Source organism: Pipistrellus hanaki (genome assembly GCF_964339955.1).
Source record: "Pipistrellus hanaki genome assembly, chromosome: 15".
NCBI classification, from domain to species: domain Eukaryota; kingdom Metazoa; phylum Chordata; class Mammalia; order Chiroptera; family Vespertilionidae; genus Pipistrellus; species Pipistrellus hanaki.
Window position 1 is genome coordinate 53,534,371 of NC_140517.1, and position 7,635 is coordinate 53,542,005.

Consider the following 7,635-nt stretch of genomic DNA (forward strand, 5'->3'; position numbering starts at 1 on the left):
CTGGCCCAAGTATAAGCTTTGCCCTCTTTATCAAACACCTTCCTACACACTGTTATGAACTGAGGCAGCTCGGGAACATTGTCTCTCAACTGTGTTATAGAGTGTAGTACTACATTTCAGTGAAGTTTAAGGCTTTCCAAAGCTGCCGAACGTGTTTCTTTCTCTATTTCAATGGTATTCTGCCTTGTATAACACACATTTACCACTCTAGTCTCCTTTAAGTAAAGAATATAGGATTCATACAGTGTTTCATGTAATCTTAACTCGAATTAAGGATTTCCCGGATCTTAGCTACTTTTTCTACACTAAGAACTGACTTGGAAAATCTCTTTCAGCTGTTCTAAACAAGTTCACATCTGTTTACAGTCATTTTCACTGAATTAATAATGTTTTCATGTAGTTTCCTATATTCTGCCTTCTGGTCCAAGTATAAGCTTTGCCCACTTTATCAAACAACTTCCTACACACTGTTAAGTACTGAGGCAGCTATTGAACATTGTCTCTCAACTGTGTTATAGAGTGTAGTACTACATTTCAGTGAAGTGTAAGGCTTTCCAAAGCTGCCGAACGTGTTTCTTTCTCTATTTCAATGGTATTCTGCCTTGTATAACACACATTTACCACTCTAGTCTCCTTTAAGTAAAGAATATAGGATTCATACAGTGTTTCATGTAATCTTAACTCGAATTAAGGATTTCCCGGATCTTTCATATTATTACAAATGTTCCTTCCCCCACCACCACCATTGCTCTCCTCCACCAGGTTCCCACCCCACCCTCTGCCCTTTCCCCTCTCCCCATTGTACTCATCCATAGGTGCACAGTTTATGTTCAGTCTCTTCCCACTCCCCCCTCTCCCCTTTTCCCCCGAGAATCGTCAGTTCACTCCCCTTCCATACCTCTGATTCTATTATATTCAACAGTTAATATTGTTCATCAGATTTTTTTAATTTCCTTGGTTTTTAGATTCACTTGTTGATAATTACGTATTTGTTGTTCATAATTTTTATCTTTGTTTACTTTCTCTTCTGAAAGAACCCCCTTCAGCAATTCATATAATTCTAGTTTGGTGGTGATGAACTCCTTTAGCTTTTTTTTATTAGTGAAGCTCTTTATCTGGCCTTCGATTCTGAGTGATAGCTTTGCTGGGTAGCTTATTTTTGGCTGTAGGTTCTTGCTATTCATCACCTTGAATATTTCTTGCCATTCCCTTCTGGCCTGCATGGTTTCTGTTGAGAAGTCATCTTAGCTACCTTTTCTACACTAAGAACTGACTTGGAGAATCTCTTTCAGCTGTTCTAAACAAGTTCACATCTGTTTACAGTCATTTTCACTGAATTAATCATGTTTTCATGTAGTTTCCTATATTCTGCCTTCTGGCCCAAGTATAAGCTTTGCCCACTTTATCAAACAACTTCCTACACACTGTTATGAACTGAGGCAGCTATTGAACATTGTCTCTCAACTGTGTTATAGAGTGTAGTACTACATTTCAGTGAAGTGTAAGGCTTTCCAAAGCTGCCGAACGTGTTTCTTTCTCTATTTCAATGGTATTCTGCATTGTATAACACACATTTACCACTCTAGTCTCCTTTAAGTAAAGAATATAGGATTCCTACAGTGTTTCATGTGATCTTCACTGGAATTAAGTATTTCCCTTATCTTACCTACCTTTTCTACACTAAGAACTGACTTGGAGATTCTCTTTCAGCTGTTCTAGACAAGTTCTCATCTGTTTACAGTCATTTTCACTGAATTATTCATGTTTTCATGTAGTTTCCTATATTCTGCCTTCTGGCCCAAGTATAAGCTTTGCCCTCTTTATCAAACACCTTCCTACACACTGTTATGAACTGAGGCAGCTCGGGAACATTGTCTCTCAACTGTATTATAGAGTGTAGTACTACATTTCAGTGAAGTTTAAGGCTTTCCAAAGCTGCCGAACGTGTTTCTTTCTCTATTTCAATGGTATTCTGCCTTGTATAACACACATTTACCACTCTAGTCTCCTTTAAGTAAAGAATATAGGATTCATACAGTGTTTCATGTAATCTTAACTCGAATTAAGGATTTCCCGGATCTTAGCTACTTTTTCTACACTAAGAACTGACTTGGAAAATCTCTTTCAGCTGTTCTAAACAAGTTCACATCTGTTTACAGTCATTTTCACTGAATTAATAATGTTTTCATGTAGTTTCCTATATTCTGCCTTCTGGTCCAAGTATAAGCTTTGCCCACTTTATCAAACAACTTCCTACACACTGTTAAGTACTGAGGCAGCTATTGAACATTGTCTCTCAACTGTGTTATAGAGTGTAGTACTACATTTCAGTGAAGTGTAAGGCTTTCCAAAGCTGCCGAACGTGTTTCTTTCTCTATTTCAATGGTATTCTGCCTTGTATAACACACATTTACCACTCTAGTCTCCTTTAAGTAAAGAATATAGGATTCATACAGTGTTTCATGTAATCTTAACTCGAATTAAGGATTTCCCAGATCTTAGCTACCTTTTCTACACTAAGAACTGACTTGGAGAATCTCTTTCAGCTGTTCTAAACAAGTTCACATCTGTTTACAGTCATTTTCACTGAATTATTCATGTTTTCATGTAGTTTCCTATATTCTGCCTTCTGGCCCAAGTATAAGCTTTGCCCTCTTTATCAAACACCTTCCTACACACTGTTATGAACTGAGGCAGCTTGGGAACATTGTCTCTCAACTGTGTTATAGAGTGTAGTACTACATTTCAGTGAAGTGTAAGGCTTTCCAAAGCTGCCGAACGTGTTTCTTTCTCTATTTCAATGGTATTCTGCCTTGTATAACACACATTTACCACTCTAGTCTCCTTTAAGTAAAGAATATAGGATTCATACAGTGTTTCATGTAATCTTAACTCGAATTAAGGATTTCCCGGATCTTTCATATTATTACAAATGTTCCTTCCCCCACCACCACCATTGCTCTCCTCCACCAGGTTCCCACCCCACCCTCTGCCCTTTCCCCTCTCCCCATTGTACTCATCCATAGGTGCACAGTTTATGTTCAGTCTCTTCCCACTCCCCCCTCTCCCCTTTTCCCCCAAGAATCGTCAGTTCACTCCCCTTCCATACCTCTGATTCTATTATATTCAACAGTTAATATTGTTCATCAGATTTTTTTAATTTCCTTGGTTTTTAGATTCACTTGTTGATAATTACGTATTTGTTGTTCATAATTTTTATCTTTGTTTACTTTCTCTTCTGAAAGAACCCCCTTCAGCAATTCATATAATTCTAGTTTGGTGGTGATGAACTCCTTTAGCTTTTTTTTATTAGTGAAGCTCTTTATCTGGCCTTCGATTCTGAGTGATAGCTTTGCTGGGTAGCTTATTTTTGGCTGTAGGTTCTTGCTATTCATCACCTTGAATATTTCTTGCCATTCCCTTCTGGCCTGCATGGTTTCTGTTGAGAAGTCATCTTAGCTACCTTTTCTACACTAAGAACTGACTTGGAGAATCTCTTTCAGCTGTTCTAAACAAGTTCACATCTGTTTACAGTCATTTTCACTGAATTAATCATGTTTTCATGTAGTTTCCTATATTCTGCCTTCTGGCCCAAGTATAAGCTTTGCCCACTTTATCAAACAACTTCCTACACACTGTTATGAACTGAGGCAGCTATTGAACATTGTCTCTCAACTGTGTTATAGAGTGTAGTACTACATTTCAGTGAAGTGTAAGGCTTTCCAAAGCTGCCGAACGTGTTTCTTTCTCTATTTCAATGGTATTCTGCCTTGTATAACACACATTTACCACTCTAGTCTCCTTTAAGTAAAGAATATAGGATTCCTACAGTGTTTCATGTGATCTTCACTGGAATTAAGTATTTCCCTTATCTTACCTACCTTTTCTACACTAAGAACTGACTTGGAGATTCTCTTTCAGCTGTTCTAAACAAGTTCTCATCTGTTTACAGTCATTTTCACTGAATTAATCATGTTTTCATGTAGTTTCCTATATTCTGCCTTCTGGTCCAAGTATAAGCTTTGCCAACTTTATCAAACAACTTCCTACACACTGTTAAGTACTGAGGCAGCTATTGAACATTGTCTCTCAACTGTGTTATAGAGTGTAGTACTACATTTCAGTGAAGTGTAAGGCTTTCCAAAGCTGCCGAACATGTTTCTTTCTCTATTTTAATGGTATTCTGCCTTGTATAACACACATTTACCACTGTAGTCTCCTTTAAGTAAAGAATATAGGATTCATTCAGTGTTTCATGTGATCTTAACTGGAATTAAGGATTTTCCGGATTCAGCTACCTTTTCTACACTAAGAACTGACTTGGAGGATCTCTTTCAGCTGTTCTAAAACAAGTTCTCATCTGTTTACAGTCATTTTCACTGAATTATTCATGTTTTCATGTAGTTTCCTATATTCTGCCTTCTGGCCCAAGTATAAGCTTTGCCCACTTTATCAAACAACTTCCTACACACTGTTATGAACTGAGCGAGCTAGGGAACATTGTCTCTCAACTGTGTTATATAAAGTGTAGTACTACATTTCAGTGAAGTGTAAGGCTTTCCAAAGCTGCCGAACGTGTTTCTTTCTCTATTTCAATGGTATTCTGCCTTGTATAACACACATTTACCACTCTAGTCTCCTTTAAGTAAACAATATAGGATTCATACAGTGTTTCATGTAATCTTAACTCGAATTAAGGATTTCCCAGATCTTAGCTACCTTTTCTACACTAAGAACTGACTTGGAGAATCTCTTTCAGCTGTTCTAAACAAGTTCACATCTGTTTACAGTCATTTTCACTGAATTAATCATGTTTTCATGTAGTTTCCTATATTCTGCCTTCTGGCCCAAGTATAAGCTTTGCCCTCTTTATCAAACACCTTCCTACACACTGTTATGAACTGAGGCAGCTTGGGAACATTGTCTCTCAACTGTGTTATAGAGTGTAGTACTACATTTCAGTGAAGTGTAAGGCTTTTCAAAGCTGCCGAACGTGTTTCTTTCTCTATTTCAATGGTATTCTGCCTTGTATAACACACATTTACCACTCTAGTCTCCTTTAAGTAAAGAATATAGGATTCCTACAGTGTTTCATGTGATCTTCACTGGAATTAAGTATTTCCCTTATCTTACCTACCTTTTCTACACTAAGAACTGACTTGGAGATTCTCTTTCAGCTGTTCTAGACAAGTTCTCATCTGTTTACAGTCATTTTCACTGAATTATTCATGTTTTCATGTAGTTTCCTATATTCTGCCTTCTGGCCCAAGTATAAGCTTTGCCCTCTTTATCAAACACCTTCCTACACACTGTTATGAACTGAGGCAGCTCGGGAACATTGTCTCTCAACTGTATTATAGAGTGTAGTACTACATTTCAGTGAAGTTTAAGGCTTTCCAAAGCTGCCGAACGTGTTTCTTTCTCTATTTCAATGGTATTCTGCCTTGTATAACACACATTTACCACTCTAGTCTCCTTTAAGTAAAGAATATAGGATTCATACAGTGTTTCATGTAATCTTAACTCGAATTAAGGATTTCCCGGATCTTAGCTACTTTTTCTACACTAAGAACTGACTTGGAAAATCTCTTTCAGCTGTTCTAAACAAGTTCACATCTGTTTACAGTCATTTTCACTGAATTAATAATGTTTTCATGTAGTTTCCTATATTCTGCCTTCTGGTCCAAGTATAAGCTTTGCCCACTTTATCAAACAACTTCCTACACACTGTTAAGTACTGAGGCAGCTATTGAACATTGTCTCTCAACTGTGTTATAGAGTGTAGTACTACATTTCAGTGAAGTGTAAGGCTTTCCAAAGCTGCCGAACGTGTTTCTTTCTCTATTTCAATGGTATTCTGCCTTGTATAACACACATTTACCACTCTAGTCTCCTTTAAGTAAAGAATATAGGATTCATACAGTGTTTCATGTAATCTTAACTCGAATTAAGGATTTCCCAGATCTTAGCTACCTTTTCTACACTAAGAACTGACTTGGAGAATCTCTTTCAGCTGTTCTAAACAAGTTCACATCTGTTTACAGTCATTTTCACTGAATTATTCATGTTTTCATGTAGTTTCCTATATTCTGCCTTCTGGCCCAAGTATAAGCTTTGCCCTCTTTATCAAACACCTTCCTACACACTGTTATGAACTGAGGCAGCTTGGGAACATTGTCTCTCAACTGTGTTATAGAGTGTAGTACTACATTTCAGTGAAGTGTAAGGCTTTCCAAAGCTGCCGAACGTGTTTCTTTCTCTATTTCAATGGTATTCTGCCTTGTATAACACACATTTACCACTCTAGTCTCCTTTAAGTAAAGAATATAGGATTCATACAGTGTTTCATGTAATCTTAACTCGAATTAAGGATTTCCCGGATCTTTCATATTATTACAAATGTTCCTTCCCCCACCACCACCATTGCTCTCCTCCACCAGGTTCCCACCCCACCCTCTGCCCTTTCCCCTCTCCCCATTGTACTCATCCATAGGTGCACAGTTTATGTTCAGTCTCTTCCCACTCCCCCCTCTCCCCTTTTCCCCCAAGAATCGTCAGTTCACTCCCCTTCCATACCTCTGATTCTATTATATTCAACAGTTAATATTGTTCATCAGATTTTTTTAATTTCCTTGGTTTTTAGATTCACTTGTTGATAATTACGTATTTGTTGTTCATAATTTTTATCTTTGTTTACTTTCTCTTCTGAAAGAACCCCCTTCAGCAATTCATATAATTCTAGTTTGGTGGTGATGAACTCCTTTAGCTTTTTTTTATTAGTGAAGCTCTTTATCTGGCCTTCGATTCTGAGTGATAGCTTTGCTGGGTAGCTTATTTTTGGCTGTAGGTTCTTGCTATTCATCACCTTGAATATTTCTTGCCATTCCCTTCTGGCCTGCATGGTTTCTGTTGAGAAGTCATCTTAGCTACCTTTTCTACACTAAGAACTGACTTGGAGAATCTCTTTCAGCTGTTCTAAACAAGTTCACATCTGTTTACAGTCATTTTCACTGAATTAATCATGTTTTCATGTAGTTTCCTATATTCTGCCTTCTGGCCCAAGTATAAGCTTTGCCCACTTTATCAAACAACTTCCTACACACTGTTATGAACTGAGGCAGCTATTGAACATTGTCTCTCAACTGTGTTATAGAGTGTAGTACTACATTTCAGTGAAGTGTAAGGCTTTCCAAAGCTGCCGAACGTGTTTCTTTCTCTATTTCAATGGTATTCTGCCTTGTATAACACACATTTACCACTCTAGTCTCCTTTAAGTAAAGAATATAGGATTCCTACAGTGTTTCATGTGATCTTCACTGGAATTAAGTATTTCCCTTATCTTACCTACCTTTTCTACACTAAGAACTGACTTGGAGATTCTCTTTCAGCTGTTCTAAACAAGTTCTCATCTGTTTACAGTCATTTTCACTGAATTAATCATGTTTTCATGTAGTTTCCTATATTCTGCCTTCTGGTCCAAGTATAAGCTTTGCCAACTTTATCAAACAACTTCCTACACACTGTTAAGTACTGAGGCAGCTATTGAACATTGTCTCTCAACTGTGTTATAGAGTGTAGTACTACATTTCAGTGAAGTGTAAGGCTTTCCAAAGCTGCCGAACATGTTTCTTTCTC